We start from the raw sequence: 18,252 nt of genomic DNA, 5'->3' as shown, positions 1-18,252 counted from the left end.
GTTTCTGGTGGCACAGTATTGGAAGAAAGAAGATCCACCTACTATTGAGGAATGGACACTAAAAGTTGCACATTTGGCAGAGATGGTGAAAATTTCATCATATCTTAAAGATCACTCAAACGAAAAATATATATCGGAATGGAGAAGATGGATTGACTATATTCAAAACAAGTATCAGACTAAGAAATTTCATATAGTTTATGAATGAAATACTTTTAATCTTTAGTTTATGTTTAGTTAAACATAAACTAGTTAAACATAGTTAAAGACCTAGGGAGAATTTGAAGTCAACAAATTGTTAGCATATTTTAGTTTTATGTTTGTGAATGCTATACCCCATGCTTGTTCTGGGAAGTCTAGGGTCTGGGGGGGAGGGGGAGGGGGAAAGGGTGGGTGGGTGGGCAAGGGGGGTGGGATGGGGTGAGGGTGGAGGGGTGGGAGGGGGAGAGAAAATGTTTGTATCTTCTATAAAACTTTTCAATTAAAGAAAAAAGGAACCAGTGAATTTATGGGCTCAGATACGGGAAGCGCAGCAGCATGATGCTTACGTGGAGCAACGGAAGGAAGAGGTGGGTCCCGCCTCTCCATGGATGTTTCATGAGGAACTCTTGCAGTGCTGAGACAGGCTCTACGTGCTGGTGGGGCCGCTCTGGGGACTTATCTTGTCGCAGTGCCATGATATTTCTGCGACGGGGCACTTTGGCCTCTTTAAGACATTACATCTAGTTTCCCGCACATTTTGGTGGCCCCGATTGCGACATGATGTCCAGGCTTATGTTACGTCCTGTGTTTGCTGCCGTCAGGCCAAGTTGGCAACGGGAGCCCCTCCAGGGCTGCTTCAGCCATTGCCGACACCGGAAACACCCTGGGGTACCATTTCCATAGACTTCTTGATGGATTTGCCTCCATCTTCTGGATTCACAACCATGTTTGTGGTGGTGGACATGCTGACGAAGATGGCACATTTCATCCCATGTTGGGGGTTACCGATGGCTTGCACCACCACCCGCATGTTTATCCAACACATCTTCCAGCTGAATGGCCTACCTAATAGGGTTGTTTCAGACAGAGGGACTGTCAGACTACGATGCTATCTCAAAATTAAATGAATTTCCAAACTGCCAATCTTTAAGGAAATCTTTCTTTAATTGAGCACAGCCATCGGATCATGACTCCGCGCGGACAAGACTGACCTTTTGTCCCCCAATCCCTCCCTTTCCGATCCCCAAATCTCTGCTTCTCATTGGCTATCTTCCAAGTCATTCTTCAGACTTCTTTTTCTCATCATCTCCCAGGAATGTGCCCCCTCCCCTCATTTCCACGACAACCCGACTTCAAAGGGATTTAATAGGCAAAAGTTTCAGAGTTTATCTCTCGCTCTCCTCTGCTCTCTATGCCAGCGTTGAAACGCTGACATCTGGCCCCTCTCCCTTCACTCTCCCAGTGGGGCCTGCGTGAAATAAATAACAAGTTTAGTACCTCACCCCCTCTGAGGGGTTACCCCACCCCCTCCTGGCTTGTCCGGGTGATCTGCATGGAATTTAGCTATGAGGCGGTCAGCTTGGATGTTTGTGCTCTTCACCCAGGAAGCTTCTGACAAGGGGTAGCCCTTCCACTTAATTAAGTACTGGAGGCGCCCTCTGTGCCACCTTGAATCGAGAACTTGCTGTACTTCATAGTGGGTCTGGCCCCCAACAATTAAGGGCCCTGGGGGATCATGTGGCACCGGCCTTAAAGTTGACCCTACTACAGGCTTCAGGAGGCTACTGTGAAGAACGGGGTGTAGCCTCCCTAGTAACCGGGGCAACTGCAATTGTACTGTAACCGGGTTGATTACTTTTACTATTGGAAATGGCCCTATGAATTTCGGCCCAGTTTTCTGGTCGGGAGTCTGAGTCTCAAGTACTTGGTGGAGAGGTAGACCTTTTCCCCCACTTGGAACGGTCTCTGGGGTCTCGGTGCTTATCTGCTTGTTTCTTATAAGACTGTGCTGCTTTGTCTAACGCCCTCTTGACGTTCTCCCAGGTTTCTCTTAGCATTGCCATCCATTCAGTCAAAGTAACTGAGGAAGGAGGCTCCCTCGGGTACTCTGGCATGGGGACGAAATCGATGCCGCTCACTATCTTAAATGGGGTTAGTCCTGTACTACTGTGGACAGCATTGTTATATGCAACCTCAGCAAACGATAAGAGGTCCGCCCAGTTCGATTGTTGGTAGTCGACGTAGCACCTCAGGTACTGCTCTATCATGGCATTCAATCTCTCTGCCCCCCCATTGGTGCTCGGGTGAAACTGAGCTGAGGCCTTGGGATGATCCTGTGGATCGAAGGAATTCCCTCCAGAACTTCGCTGTAAACTGGACCCCTCGATCAGAGATGATTCTTCTGGGTACTCCGTGCAGACGGTAGATGTGTTTTACGAACAGTTTAGCCAATTGGCGGGCTGAGGGTAGTCCACTGCAGGGTATGAAACGATTGAAGTATTGGGCCCACTGGACTTGCCTGGGCGATAACTTCCGTGGGGTCTTGAGGGCCTCTAGGTTTTTGTGGTCAGTGCAGACCTCGAACAGTATCTGGCCTCCTTCTAGCAGGTGTCGCCAAGTTAATAGCGCCCATCTCACTGCGAACGCTTCTTTCTCCCATGCCGCCCATTGTCTTTCTGTGTCGGTGAGTTTGAGGGATGTGTAGGCACAAGGTTGCAGGTCCCCCTGGCTGTTCTTTTGGAGTAGGACTGCCCCTACTGCTACATCGCTGGCATCTGCTTGGATGATGAAGGGTTGTTTGGGGTCAGGATGCTTCAAGACCGGTTCTTTTGCAAACATTTGTTTTAGTGTCTCTCTGTTGGCAGGCCGAGTCCCATTGTAGAGGCTGTCCCAGGTGGGGTTTTGTTGTCGGACTTCCTGTCTTTAGGAGGTCCATCAGAGGTTTGGCAATTTTTGCAAAGGAGGGGATGAATTGCCTGTAGAAGTTCGCGAACCCCAGGAAGCTTTGTAGTTGCCTGCGGGTGCGCGGGGGTCGCCAGTCTAGGACTGATTGTACTTTAGCCGGGTCCATCTCTATCCCCTTGTTTGACACTCGGTAACCTAAATAGTCCAGACATGAAACTCGCATTTTGACACTTTGACATAGAGGTTCGCTTTCAACAGTTTTTCCAGCACTTTGCGTACGAGGGGTATGTGTTCGTCTATGGTCTCCGTGTAAATAAGAATGTCATCTAGGTAGACGAGGACCCCTCTGTACAGGTGGTCATGCAGAACTTTGTTTATCAATTGCATGAACACGGCTGGGGCTCCCTGTAGCCCAAATGGCATTACCTTGAATTGGTAACTTCCCAGGGGGCAGTTGAACGCTATCTTCCATTCATCTCCTTCCCTGATGCACACTCGGTAGTAGGCTTCGTGGAGGTCTAGTTTGGTGAAAATCTTCCCCTTGGCCAGGTGGGCTAGCATGTCCTTCATGAGGGGGAGGGGGTATAAGTTGTGTACGCAGACCACATTGATGCCCCGAAAGTCAACTACCAGATGCATAGAGCCATCTTTCTTCTCTTTGAAGAGGACCGGTGCCGTGACCCGCGGTTTGACTGGCTCGATGAAGCTCCTTCGTAGGTTTTTGTCTATGTAGTTCCGCATTTCTTGCATTTCACGGGGTGTCATAACATACAATTTAGGTTTAGGAAGTTTCACCCCAGGGATGATTTCGATGGCACAGTCGGAATCGCGGTGGGGAGGTAGGACGTCGCACTCGGTCTCGCTAAATAGCTGTGCTAGGTCTTGGTATCTTTTGGGATCTGCTCTGTGTCATGGGTGCTGTTGGATGTGGACCCCAGCTGCTTCGCGGTGCCCTTCGGGAGGGGCCCTTGTGTCTGTGCCATTTTCTTTTGTTCAGCCGGGAGACATTGGGGCCCGAGTGTGGGGGTGTTTGTTCTGGTTGGAACGGCAGAGGTTGGGGCCCTTTGGCTATCCTCAATCTGCGGGTCCCCTCTTGCCACCAGATAATTGGACCCCACTTGTCTAGCCAGGAAAGTCCCAGTATGACTGGATAGGCCATCTTGGGGGCTATTATGAACCGTATCGTCTCCCAGTGATCCCCTAGTTCTAGCTTCACTGGTTCGGTCAGGTGTGTGGCGCACATTCCGCCTACTAGGGTCCCAGCAACTTGCTCAAATCGAATTGGGTGGTTGAGCTTCTTAGCTCGGATTCCCAATTTTAGGACTGTGGGTAGATTAATCAGGCACCTAGTGCAGCCCGAGTCTATCAGGGCTTGGAAAGTCTCTTGGGTACCTGTCTTTGGGGCTGTTAGGCGTATGGGGAAAAGGAAAGGGTGGATGGGTCCACTCACCATTGGGTCGTCTTCACCCTCGTCCTCGCTGTCATATGAGTCGGGGAATTGGTCTCCATCATCCGGGACTCCCTTTGTCTTGGTCAGGTGGGCGAAGACCTCTGTGCCAGGGAGGAGACTTCGTGGTGCATCAGTGGCTCGCTTGGGGCCCCATTCTCGTCGTGCCTTTGGCTGAGGGTTTGGCCTCAGGCCCGGGGTTCCACAGGCTGCTGCTAGATGGCCCATTCCTCCACATCTGTAGCATCTCATTGTGTTCCGCAGAACAAAAGGCCTTTGGGTAGGCCATGGTGCCATGGTTCCTCGTCTGGTTTGTGGCCTCGGGTCCGGTTGGTATCTCTCCCTGGCCTCTGGTTGCTTTAGCATGTCGTTGGCGCGCAGTCCCCTTTCAACTTGCATCGCCATGCGAAACCATTCGGAGAGTCGGTTTGGGATGTCCCGATAAGCGGTCACTTGAGCGATCCGCTTATCTAGACTCATTCTGAAAAAATACACTAGCAGTTGCTCAGGTAGGGGAGGCAAGGTGCCCACGACTCTTCGGAATTCACGAATGTGTTCCTTGATGGGCTTCCCTCTCTGAACTAGGCTTCTGAGTTCGTCTTCCACATATGGATCCTCCCCTACTTCCTCGTATCTCGCCCGCAATAGTTGCAAGAAATCATCTGCGTCTTGCAGTTGGGGGGCTCTATTCTTGTAGACCAAGTCTTTGATTCTCCCTCCAGCCCTTCTGAAATGGCATTGACCAGGGCTCTGGGGAATGGGTAAAGGTGCCCATAGTTCTCGATATAGACTTCAGCTGCGTCGAGGAACTGCACCACCTGGTCTGGATCCCCATCAAATTTCCCTCTGAACCGGGGTAACTCTGCCCTCAGTGGCCAATCCTCCCATGGCTGGGCTCTGTGTGCCTGTCTGGGGTATCATTGGGCTTCTTCCTCATCTCTCATTCGGGGGCGGGGGGGGGTGATGCCTTGCGTAGGCTGGTATGTTTGCTGGGTAGAGGAGGAACCCATGGATGCAAACTGGGACTTTCCTTCCTTCTGGTGTGGGAGGGGGAAGGGCTGGGCCCCCTTCTATGGTGACTTGGTTCAACAGGGTCAGCTGGCCTCCTTCTATCTTTGGGCCTGCAGGATGGACCATCTTCCAGGCTAACGGCACGTTCAAAATTTTGCTTTAACTCCTCCATGGGTATGATATGAACTTCCCAGTTCATATCATACCCATATCAACCAACTTATTAACAATACATTTGTTCCACTCATACCCAGACTGCTTTAAGCCATAAAGACTTTTCTTCAGTCTCCAACAATCAGTCTTCCCATCAGTTTTCAAACCTTCATATAGGTTTGTATGTTGTAATGGCGCATGCAGATATGCAGTTTTGACATCTATATGATTTATCCTATAACTATTCTTAGCTGCCCAGACTAATGCTGCTCGCAAAGTATTCGACCTCAGACTTGGTGCAAACACTTCATCATAGTCCTTATCTGACTGAGCAAATCCTTGAATAACTAATCTTGCCTTATGGGTAACAGTCCCATCTACACCAGTTTTTAGTTTATAAACCCATTTGCAACCAATTGCATGCTCACCTGGTGGTAGCTTAACATTTTCATACACATCTAAATCCTTTAATGATGTCAGCTCTTTGTCCATCGCTTTCTTCCAAACTACCTAATCCTTTTCAGGATACAGTTTGATTTCATTAAATTGTAGTTGAGCTGGATATAGCTAAACTAACATCCTTTTTAGCTCTCTGTTGACTACCACTATTCAGTTTCTTGCCCTTTTTAGAGAATCTAGCTATATGACCCTTAGCCCCACAAGAAAAACATTTTCTAACAGTATAGGCAATTGAAGACAGTTTTTCTTCCTGTGGTTGTCTCTTTCTCAGTTGGTCTTTATCTTGCCTTCTTCTGGACTCTTCTAACAATCTTCCGGTTATGCCAGTCAATGTCAGTTCATCTCTGGTCAGGACTTCCAGTGAAGATATATAATCATAATAACTTTCAGCCAAAGAGGAAAGAACGATATAGACTTGATGAAGCTCTGAGAAAATCAGCTCCTTTTCATGTAGCTCTTGTAAAGTTCCTTTCATAAACTCCAAATGAGCTAACATATCACCACCTTTCAGAAGACGAGCTCTAAACAGTTTACGTGTAAAGTGTATGTGTGCACCCACCCTATCACGAACATAAATCCTCTTCAAAGTGTCCCAACACTTGGCAGCAGACTCCTCACCATGAATATGGACTAGCTGTTGGTCACTCAGTGTCAGTCCGATTATACAAAGAGCCCTTCCATTATCATGGTTAAATTTGGCTATTTTCTTTGCATCTTTATCACCTGCTGGATTCTAAGCAGTTATATCCAGTGGATCATGAACTACAGCCCATAACCCTTCTTTACGCAGAAGTAGGCTGCACTTCATAGACCAGGAAACGTAGTTTGTTCCATCCAACTGGGTTATCAGAGATATGTTGGTTGACTGTTCTTGTGCCTAAGGACTAAGAAAGTTATCGGCATTCTAGAGAATACCTGAGCTGCTTTGTGAACCAGCAACAAGATAATTGGTTGGACTATTTGGCAGTACCAGAGTTCGCATTCAACAACTCGCAGCACACCTCCACACAAACGACCCCTTTCTTGGCTAATATGGGATACCATCCTTGGTTCTTTCCCCTCATGCAACTCAACTCCCTGGTACTGGCGGCTAATGACTATCTGTCCAAGTTGCAGGCCGTCCATCAGTTGCTGTGATGGTATCTAGAGAAAGCCAAAGAGGACTATAAGAGAGTCGTGGACCGATCTCGGCAAGTGACACCGCCATTGGCTATGGGGATCGGGAAGGTCCACTAGGCACCTTCCGTCAGACCGGCCAGTCAAGAAGCTCGACCACCAGTTCTTTGGTCCATTCCCTGTGGAGGCAGTTATTAATCTGGTTGCCTACTGCCTGACCTTGCCACACTCGATGCATGTCCACCCAGTCTTTCATAGATCCCTCCTTGTCCCAGAATGACCAGTCTGTCTGCTCTGCCAACCTGACCATCCCAAACCAGTGCCACAAGATGGAGATGAACCACCTGAGTACAAGGTCGCTAGCATTCGGGACTCTCGGTGGCTAAAAGGACGGTTCCAGTATCTCATTGAGTGGAAGGGATATGGGCCGGAGGACTTCACTTGGGAGGATGCAACCTCCGTGCATGCACCTTTCTTGGTGAAAGCCTTCCATGACCAATTCCCGTCACAGCTGCATCCAGATCATCAGACCTGGGGGAAGGGCCCTGCGGTGAGGGATAGTGTTATGGTCCACCAGCAGTCTGCTGAGCTGGCAGTAGAGTCGGACAGTGATGAGGCTGAGGAAGAACATGGGCCAGTCCTGGAGACTGGGGAAGCCCGGATGAGGGCTCTGCATTGGAGGCAGAGATGGGGCCAGGGCCATCGGGGAGTGATGTGTGGACACCGTAGCCTTCAGAGACTGACAGTAGAGGAACAGGAGGAGCCTGTTCCTAGTGCACATATGAGAAGAGCTACCAGAAGGCAGGAGCAGATAAAGCAGAGGGGACGACTCAGGAGTAGGGCCAAGAGATGATTGGCCCCTCCCATAAGGCTTAAAAGACCAGCAACGGCTCTTGGCCCCTTTGCTGGAAAACAACGTTGAGAGAATTACTTCTTGTTTCACTATATTCATTTCTTGTCGGTGTCTTCTGCTTCTGAACTTTTGCCAAGAAAAGCCTTTGGCAGTTTGCCTAATTATCCCAAGGTCAGTGATAAACTGAGGAATGGTGTTTAGAAGAATTTGCTTTAATTTGGTTTGGACTACACTGAGAATGAGTTAATTCTCAGCTGTTCTAATAAAGTCTGTTTGTTTTCGAATTGTTTGTATTTAATACTAACTACTTGGGCATGGGTCAAAACAAGGTGTAGGCGCATGGTTGCAAGTCCCCTCATTGGCTTGTAAGAAAACAGCCCACACAGCCACATCGCTAGCATCAGCCTGAACCATGAAAGGTTTTGCGGGATCCAGGTGTCTCAGCACCAGCTCCCTAGCAAGTAATCCCTTCAGGTTTTCAAAGGCTTGCTGACATGCCATTGTCCACTGTAATGGGTGGTCCAGCCAAGGCTTCCCAGCTAAGTGTTTGGTTTTCAGGAGGTCCCTCAGCTGGAGGACGACCTTGGCAAAGGATGGGATGAACTGGCGATAGAGGTTTGCAAAGCCCTACAATGGCTGATTCCAGAAGGGATGCTGGTCACTTGGGAAGAAAGAAAAATCAAAATAGACACCCTGGAAAAAGCACAGGAACTTTATGAGCAACTGGTGGGGTCGGAAGACCAAAGCAGCAAAGAAGATCTAGATTCAAACGCTCAAGAAGAACAAGACCAATCAAAAAATAAAGATGAAGAACAAGAAGTAAAAGATACCAATCAACAACAACAAAAAAGAGAAGAGCCTAAGACAGTGATTAGAACAGAAAGGGAAACAAGAGCAATCAGAAGACAAAAAATGAGATATAATTAGGGTTATGAAAAAAGAGGTGAAACTCTTATCTATTAACATAAATGGACTAAACTGAACGACAAAAAGAAAAAGGATTTTGGCAAACTTAATAAAACAAAATGCAGATATTATATGTTTACAGGAAACACACATCTTAAAAACAGACGAAAAATATTTAGATTGCCCCAAACTAGGGACTCTATTTACGGCTTCTGCAGATCAGGAGAAAAAGAAAGGAATAGCTGTCTACATTAAAGAAGACATAAAGGCAAACTTAATATTTGAAGACTCCAAAGGAAGAATTCTGGCAATAGAAATACAGATAAATTTTAAAAAAAATTATTAGTGGTAATTTATGCTCCCAATGACAATCAAAAAGAATTTTACAAAGCCCTATATGATAAACTTATTGAATTAGAAAGAAAAAATATTTGCATCATGCGAGATTATAATGCGATAACAGATTATCAAAAAGACTACAATGGAGGAAATTTGAAGGGGGGAAAAAGAGAATTACCCAAAATATATGTAGAAATGACCAAAGAATTAAATTTAATAGATATATGGAGAACACTAAATCCAGAAAAGAGACAATTTACTTTCTATTCAAACCCCATCAGTCATGGTCACGCATTGACATGGCTTGGATGAGTGGAGAATTAGCAGAAGAAGTGACAGAAGTAGAAATTTTACCGAACTCGTGGGCAGATCACAACCCACTCAGAATTAACTGAAAGGGTAAAAAAAAACCAAGGAGAAGATGGACAGTAGATTTTCAATTATTGAAAGATGAGGAATTGATTAAGAAAATTAAGGAAGCACTAAATTTTTATTTTAAAAAAAATAATAACCAATATACAACGACCCAAAACTTATGGGATACTATGAAAGCTGTTATATGGGGAATTATAATATCCTATGTTGCAAAAAAGAACAAAGAAAAATATGCCCAACAAAACAATCTACTTCAAACAATCAAAAAATTAGAGACCAAATTACAGAATAGCCCACAAAATTCCCAATTGATTTTTTGACAAGAACAATTGATTTTTCATAAACACAAATTCAATTTAGTGGATCAGGAAGAATTGGTTAGAAACCTGACGGCAACCAAACAGGTATACTTCGAACAAGAAAATAAGCCAGGAAGATGGCTATCTTACAAACTTGAAAAAGAGAGAGAGAAAAGAACCATCTACCAACTACATGATGAAAATGGAGATTACCAATACACAATAGAAAAGAAAAAAGAGATCGTACATAAATATTTTGAGGATCTCTATAAGAAAGAAAGAATAGATGAGGAGCAGATTAGGGAGTATCTAAGAGAAAAAAGAACTCGAGAAATAAAAGACGAAATGAAAGAAACTCTGACTAAGGACATAACTATGATGGAATTAAATCAAGCAATTAGATCCCAGAAAAGTAATAAAACACCGGGCCCCGATGGTTTTCCATCAGAATTTTATAAGATAATAGAAGAACAAGTAGGACCAATAATGGTTGATTTATACAATGAGGTATTAATATCAGCTAAAATGCCGGATACGTGGAGGGAAGCATTAATTTCACTAATCCCGAAGGGGGATACAGATGCCAGACTGATACAAAACTATAGACCAATCTCTTTGTTAAATGTAGACTATAAAATATTTGCTACTATCATTGCCAACAGATTAAAGAAAATTTTGAATGATTATATACACTTAGATCAAAATGGATTTCTCCCAAATAGACAAATTAGGAATAATTTCAGAATAATAATGGACAGTTTAGAATATTACAAAGCCCACCCAGAGAAACAAGTAGCCTTTTTTCTGTCCCCGTCCCACACACGCACCCCCACAGACGGCCTGGAGTTAATAAACCACACAACAAAGTCTTTGAAGATAAAGCTGGCAGCAACCCAGTGGCTAGCTGCCAATTCAGACTTTACTCACACAAAACAAAGATTAGACTGCAAGCATTCCGATAAAGCAGGCAAAGTTTCAGCAATACAAGATTAGTCCAAATGCAGTCCGACAAGGCAGGCAAAAGTCCAGTAATGCAGAGATCATGGATTATTTCTAGTTTTTGCTCATCACAAACTGAACTGGCCACCACATCCACATTTATACCCTGTGCGGTGTGGTCCAGTGACTCAGCTAATCTCTAGCACGCCTTCCCCTCTGCTGTGCACGCTTCTCCCTGCGCCGCTCTCGAGGATCAGCCAGCACTTATCTCCTTCGTCGCTGTCCACCTGTGGCTGCAGGGACGTGCTTGGCTCTGGGCCTATCTCTTGGCCTTCGGTGTCCTCCGGAGGCATTGCCAGAGAGGAGGATCCTGGAGAGGGTGGCCTTGCCAACTCCTCTCCCTCACTCTCAGAGTCTGCATCTGTCGATAGCCCAGGCTCAGGCAACGGAGCCACAACACCTTTGTTGGATGCCCAAAAGGCATTTGACAACCTCAATTGGCAATTTATGATTCAACAAGTTTATGATATGAATTTTGGCACTAAATTTGAGAACATTATAACTGCAATTTATTTGATACAAAAAGCAAAAATTATAATTAATGGAGAAAACACCCAAACTTTAAATATAGAGAAAGGAGTTCGACAAGGTTGTCCTTTATCTCCTCTGCTCTTCATACTGTCACTAGAAGTATTACTAGAATGAATCAGACAAAATTCAGAAATAAAAGGATTGAAAACCAGAAATGAAGAATATAAACTGCAAGCATTTGCAGACGATTTGGCTTTTATTATCGAAGAACCAGCAGAGAAAGGACAAACATTAATTAAGGAATTAGAAAGATATGGAGCTGTAGCAGGACTGAAAATCAATAGACAGAAAATGAAAGTTCTAGCAAAAAATTTAACAGAACTACAAATAACAGAATTGGAAAGAACACTTGGACTCCAACAACAAGAAAATCAAATACTTTGGTATATGGTTGACAGTGCACTGTAAATCAATAAAGGAGAATAACTACAACAAACTACTACAACAAACAAAAAAAAGATTTAGAACTATGGACTAAGATGCAACTGTCACTTTTAGCAGCCATAAAAATGTCTATATTACCAAAATTTCTATACTTGTTCCAGACCATCCCAGTTAAATTAGAAAAGACCTTTTTCAATGACCTTAATAAAACAATAGCAAAATTTATCTGGCAAGGGAAAAAAAACCAGAATAAAAATGAAATTATTACAAGATATGAAGAGCAGAGGAGGATTTGAACTGCCAAACTGGGAATTATATTATAGTGCAGCAATATTAGTTTCGTTAAAGGATTGGATTAATTTAAAGAATAAAAGAATACTAGCTATAGAAGGTCACGACCTGCAGAGAGGATGGCATGCCTACAGGACCTACAAAACAACAATACTTCCACAGACACTTGATTAGGGATTCGCTAATATGCAATTGGATTAAAGTCAAAAAGAAACACTACATAAAAATCTCAACTTGGCTATCCACAATGGAAGCGATAATCCACCCAAACAATTTAGATTTGAACAAAATGTTAAAATATAAAGACCTATTAGATATCCATGGAAAGTTAAAAACAATACAGGACCTCCAAGAACAAGGGTTATGAGTTGACTGGTGGGCTTATCTCCAATTACAAAACCGATATAAACAAGATACAAAAGATTATGAAATATATCTTAAACCACAACAATTAGACAAAATTTTATTAGGACCAGACAAAAAACATATTACTAAAATTTACAAATACCTTCTGGAAGTAGAAATGGAGGAAGAAAGGATGCATGATTCCATGGGATCAAAATATTGGACACAACATAAAACTATCAGACTGGGAGAATATATGGAACAGAAACCATAAACTAACAAAATCAGCAGATATAAAGAAAACACATATAAAATGTTCTACAGGTGGCACTTACCCCCTTCGAGATTAGCGAAAATATACCCTAAAATGAGCCCCATATATTGGAAATGTAAAAATAAAGAGGGAACATACTACCATATGTGGTGGTCCTGCCCTGAGGCTCGAAAATATTGGCTTAAAATTAAAGATTGGCTACAGGAAATTACTAGCGAACAATTAGATTTAGAACCGGAACTCTTCCTATTTGAGATCTTCAAAAGAAAAATATATGAAGAACACAAAATATCTAGTACTACACATACTAACCGCTGCCAGGATTGCCTTCACTCAATGTTGGAAACAGCCATGCACACCCGCAGAGAAACTTGTCATACAAAAAGTCATGAATTGCGCAGAAATAGACAAATTAACACTGAGTTTAAAAGATAAAGAGGCATCAATATTTTACAATGTGTGGGAACAGTGGTATAACTGGATAGAATGGAGATAGATTAAAGATAGTTATTAAGTATAAATAATAGAAAAAATAAGAATGTAAATATGCACAATTTAATTTTTGTAAATAACACATGAATTTCTGTCAAAGAAAAACACCACAAATAGCTGTTGTTGAGTGATATAATTTTTTATGTTTTTAATGTAATAAAAGTTTAATAAAGTGTTTTTTTTTAAAAAAAAGAAGTTCGCAAAGCTTAGGAAGCTTTGCAATTGTTTTTGGGGTTTTGGGGTCTACCAGTCTAGCATCACCTGGGTCTGCCCCCTCCCAGGACTCTTGGTAACCCAGGTAGTCCAACCGTGTCTTGTGGAATTCACATTTCATTAACTTGACGTATAAATTTATCTCTAGTAGTTTTCTCAGGACCCTGAACACCAATCAGACATGCTCATCCATGACTTGGTGTAAATCAGGATGTTGTTCAGGTAGATGAACACCCCCTTGTATAAGTGTTCATGCAGGATCTCATTGATCAATTGCATGAACACTGCCTGGGGCCCTTGTAAATCGAAGGGCATTACCCTGAATTGGTAGCTACCCAATGGGCAATTGAATGCTGTCTTCCACTCATCCCCTTCTTTGCTCCAAACCCTATAGTAGGCCTCCCTTTGGTTCAGCTTGGTGAAGATATGTCCTTCAGACAAGCGGGCCAGCATGTCCTTCATAAGGGGAAGAGGGTACATCTGCTCCATGCACAATATAATGATACCCCAGAAGTCTACACATAATCGCAGGCCCCCATCCTTCTTTTCCCTGAACAGGACCTAGCCGGTTGTATGAATCCTCTTGCTAAGTTCTTTTCTATATATCATCTCATTTCCTCCAGCTCCTTGAGGGTCATAGACTACATTTTTGGTTTTGGTAACCTTGCCCCTGGTTGTATTTCTATAGCACAGTCTGTTGGCTGGTGGGGAGGAAGGACACCACACTCCTTCTCACTGAAAACTTCTGCTAGATCTCTGTATACTGCTGGGAAAGCCACTGCCTCTCCTGCAGCTTTGGCCTCTACAACCCCAGGACTCAGGTTTGACACTTTACTGAATCCCCTGGACTACAGTTGTTCATGTGGTGATGGGTTGGGTCTGACCGCTATATGCAGGTGTTGACAACCACCCACCCACCAGATAGTTGGGCCCCACTTATCCATCCATGCAATCCCCAAGATTACTTCCTCTGTCATTTTTGGGACCACTATAAAGCGGACCAGTTCCCAATGCTGGCCAAACTCCAGCTTCATTCATTCTGGGACATGGGTAGCTGGGGCCCCACTCAACAGCAATCCATCCACTTACTCAAACTGCATGGGCTTTGACAGTTTTTTCACCTTCACCCATAAACTGGCAGCTGTTGCTAAGCTCAACACCCTGAATCGATGAGCACATTGCAGGATCAATGATGCTGGGCCATTAGTACCACCAGGAGCCAGAAGGGCCAGATGGCCATACTTACCATGGGGGTCAACTTCCCCATAGTCATCACTGTCAAAACTGTCAAGCTGGGGTCCCCCGTCCACCATCAATTGGGACTCATCCGCAGTACCCACCGGGGTCACTGCCTCTGCCTGTTGAGCCCCTCAGGACTTTTCCGGAGTTTTCTTGGGCTTCTTCTTCAATGTTCCTGTCCCTTGCCCCAACTGGCCTATCTTTGCTTTTGGAGCAGGGGCAGTGCATTCAGCTGCCCAGTGGTCCGGTTTTCCGCACTGAAAACAGCATAGCTGGCCGGATGGGCACAGTCGTCTCTGGTTGGGCCACCCAAGGGGCTGGGGGCCCCATCTCTCCCTCCACCCTCTGGGCCCTGGTGTGGTCCTCAAATCTCTCATGCAGTGCCTCAAAGAACAGGCTGGCATTTCCCAATTCCCGGCCATGTTCACTATACAGGTCAGCCACCCAGTCGGCAGCCTCATTCTCCAGCACCGCTGCTATGGCCATTACCATGGCCTACTGAGAGGTGTAGAGGTGCATGTACCGATCCAGGTGGTCTATCACCTGGCCCAAGAAGAGAGCCACCTTATCCAGACTACTGTGAAATGTTACTCGCAGCACTGGGGAGGGGGTGGTCCAATGGTGGCAGGGCCCTTGCCCATGCCCGACTCCTGCTGGCCAAGCATCTGTCAGCAGTGGGCTAGCAACACTGGGAGACAACCACTGATGATGACTTCCCGCCTTTGTTGGTTCCCATAGGTAGTAACTCGGGTGTCCAGTGGTGGAGGCAGGTTCTGGTGGCTGTCCCCTCATGGGCTTCCTAGCACTTTCTTGAGCTGCCTCCAATCACAACTTTGGGCTGGCCAAGTGGAAGTGGGCAGGTGGAGCTGGCCAGCCTCACCCCCCCCCCCCCAGTTCCCGCTGTACCAGAACCCACCATCTCAGAAATTGGCCTCTCCAAACCTCTCTCTCAGCCAGTCCATGGTTTGGCTGCCCAGTGCAGCTGAGTAGCTCAACTACCCTTCATTGTCCCCCTCAGTCAGGCACCTCTCCCTCCATTGTGTTAAATGGCTGCCAGATAGGGTTGGTGTGGGCAATGGGACCTAGAACCTGCAGCCACCGATGAACTCTTCCATCACTCCCCTGCAGGAGCATTTTCATCTTGCAAGCTGGAAACCTGGCACAGAGTGACAAATAATGAAGAAAACAAAGTCAGTGCTACGGTGGTTCACCCTCCACCCTGTCAGCTCCGCTTTTATATTGCTTGCTTGCTATGGCTGCCATTGAAATGGGGGAAGGGGGGAGCTGTCTGGATAGTTGGGAGGGGGGAAGTGAGCTGGTGGAGTAAATTGGAGAAAGTTTTCCTGAGCGTTTCTCTGCAGCTGGGAGGCGCGCTGATAACCAATCAAGGTCAACCATCCTGGCATACCAGAAAGATGAAGCCATTGGAAGCTGCACCCCACATGGTCCCTTGGGGGGATGTGGATTGGATAATCCTGACTGGACCATTGGGGGGAGGGTTTTAAGGATGCTTTCTTTATAAGATTTTCGCGCCTATTGCCTCAGACCTTGCTTTTCTTTGGTTGCATTCAGTTCATACTCAGTAAAAGTACCTTTCTCTATGAAAATGGAGTCAGGGGTTTTCTTTCTTGAGTACTGAAAGGAGGCATACCTGACATTAAGCAAGGTCTGCAATTAACAGCCATCCCGGAAAACTACCATGGGGGCTGGGCAAAGAATGTCTGACCAAGACAGCAACCAGGAGGACATGGGAGCTGCTGGTTCCACTATCTCCCAGTCACACCCCGGCTGGGAGGCTTCAGAGTGGATGGCTGATTTACAGCTTGAGGAAAAGCCGGAGAGAGCCAAATGGTTGTTGGGCATGGGGAGATTGCTGGAGCTGGAGAAGACCCCCCAAGGAGTAACAACTACCAGACGCTGACACGGAGATGCTGCCTGGCAGGAAGAGCAGAAAGAAAATCTCCTGATGATCCAGGCTTTGCAACTACTGAGAGAGGCTTGTGAGAGTTGAAGAGCCCGTGAAAGGTATGGATTGCAGGTCCATGGGTTGCCTGCCGGGGGGGAGGCTGAATGCTCTGGGGGTGAAATTGAGGCTCCTGGTTGCATAGAAGAGAGAGCCCAAGCCCGGGAAGAGACAGCTTAGGCCTCTGGAACTCAAGCGGCTGCTGAGATCCAGAGCCCCCCTGCTGGGCAGGCATTGCCATGGAGGTGAAAAAAGCCCCAAATTCCCTTGGTATCAGTAAGATACGGGGGAGATCCAAAAGGACTGGGATTCTTCTTAACCCAAGTGTGGAACCACGTGCAAGACTGGGGGGAGGATTTCTCCTCAGATGCCACACGCATGAGGTGCATTACCAGGGCCCTGGACGGGGTGGCAGAATCTTCTCCATAATGAAGATTCCCCTCTGATGAGAAATTATGACCAGTTCACGGCAGCCCTCAGAACGTGCTTTGAGGACCCAGTAGCTGAGTGAAGGGTGAGAATCAGGATGAAGTCCATTCATCCGGGGCAGAGATCGGTGGCGGAGTACACCCAGGAGTTCCGTGAGCTGGTGCACTACATGAGAGGATGGTCAGAAGTAGCCCTGCTGGAAAGGATGGCCTCAATGAGGATGTCTACAAGGATTGCTGCTCTCGAGGGGCCCCTAGGGATCTGCAAAGTTGGAACGTGCTGGCTGCTGACATGGAGATCGACTTGGCCAGAGATCACTACTGCGGTGGGCGCACCTGGAGCAAACCACCCTCCTCACCCCACAAGGGGGCTCCAAAGGCCACAGGGGAACCCAGAGGCTCCAAGCCGAAGTCCACTGTGTGCTTCAGATGTGGAAAGGAGGGGCACTGAGCAGCTGAGTGTTTCTCTAAACCTGGACCCAAGGTGACCCCTAATGGAGGGAAGAGAGCTGACAAACCACCCACAAAACCCCGCAAGCCTACCCTAAAAGGGGTAGAAGTTGTTGAGTTTGCTCCCCTGAAACAGGATGAGTTGGGAACTCCGACCCTGCTGATGACAGTGAAACTGAAACTGATTCTGACGAAGACCACCTGGTAAATCAGAATGGGAGACCCATGACCTAAAGTGGAACTAAAGGTACCCTCCACCGGGGCCCATGGGAAGATGCTAGACCTTCTAGATTCAGGATGCACAAGGTGTGTCATCAGCCCTGAGATTGTGGAAAAGATGGGTCTAAGACTAAAAACGATGAAAAGGCCCATCACATTCTGTCAGCTAGACGAGTCGGTAGCTTGGGGGGGGGGGCAACCCATTTTGTAACCGATCCGATTGAGATGAGGATGGGAGATTACCAAGAAACTCTGAGCTTTATTGTGGCCCCTGGCATGGAATGACCCCTCCTACTTGGGCTCCCCTGGCTCCGAAAATGGAACCCACATGTAAATTGTGCATGTTGCACATCCGCTCTAACCAGCAAAGGAAGAGAGGGGGGGCCTATTGTATGGCTAAAGTGGCGAGTGAGGTGGCGGTGACTGCAACGGAACACATTGTGGGGGAAGAAAAGATCCCAAAAGAGTACCAGGACCTCTGGGAGGTGTTTAGTGAGAAGGCGTCAGATGTGCTGCCCCCTCACCGGCCTATAGACTGTAGTATAGAAATCCTTCCTGGGGTAAAACTCCCTAAACCAAA

At 46.1% G+C, this 18,252-nt stretch overlaps 1 pseudogene; it reads left to right on the top strand.

The window, feature by feature from the left end:
* The first annotated feature begins 16,311 nt into the window (after window positions 1-16,311).
* LOC148112855 (uncharacterized) lies at window positions 16,312-17,687 on the top strand (annotated as a pseudogene).
* Window positions 17,688-18,252: the final 565 nt, after the last annotated feature.

The sequence above is a fragment of the Pantherophis guttatus genome, chromosome 7 (assembly GCF_059756535.1).
Source record: "Pantherophis guttatus breed Tessera chromosome 7, ASM5975653v1, whole genome shotgun sequence".
Classification (NCBI taxonomy): Eukaryota; Metazoa; Chordata; class Lepidosauria; order Squamata; family Colubridae; genus Pantherophis; species Pantherophis guttatus.
The sequence above is the reverse complement of the archived record's forward strand: the minus strand, read 5'-3'. Positions and strand labels throughout refer to the sequence as shown.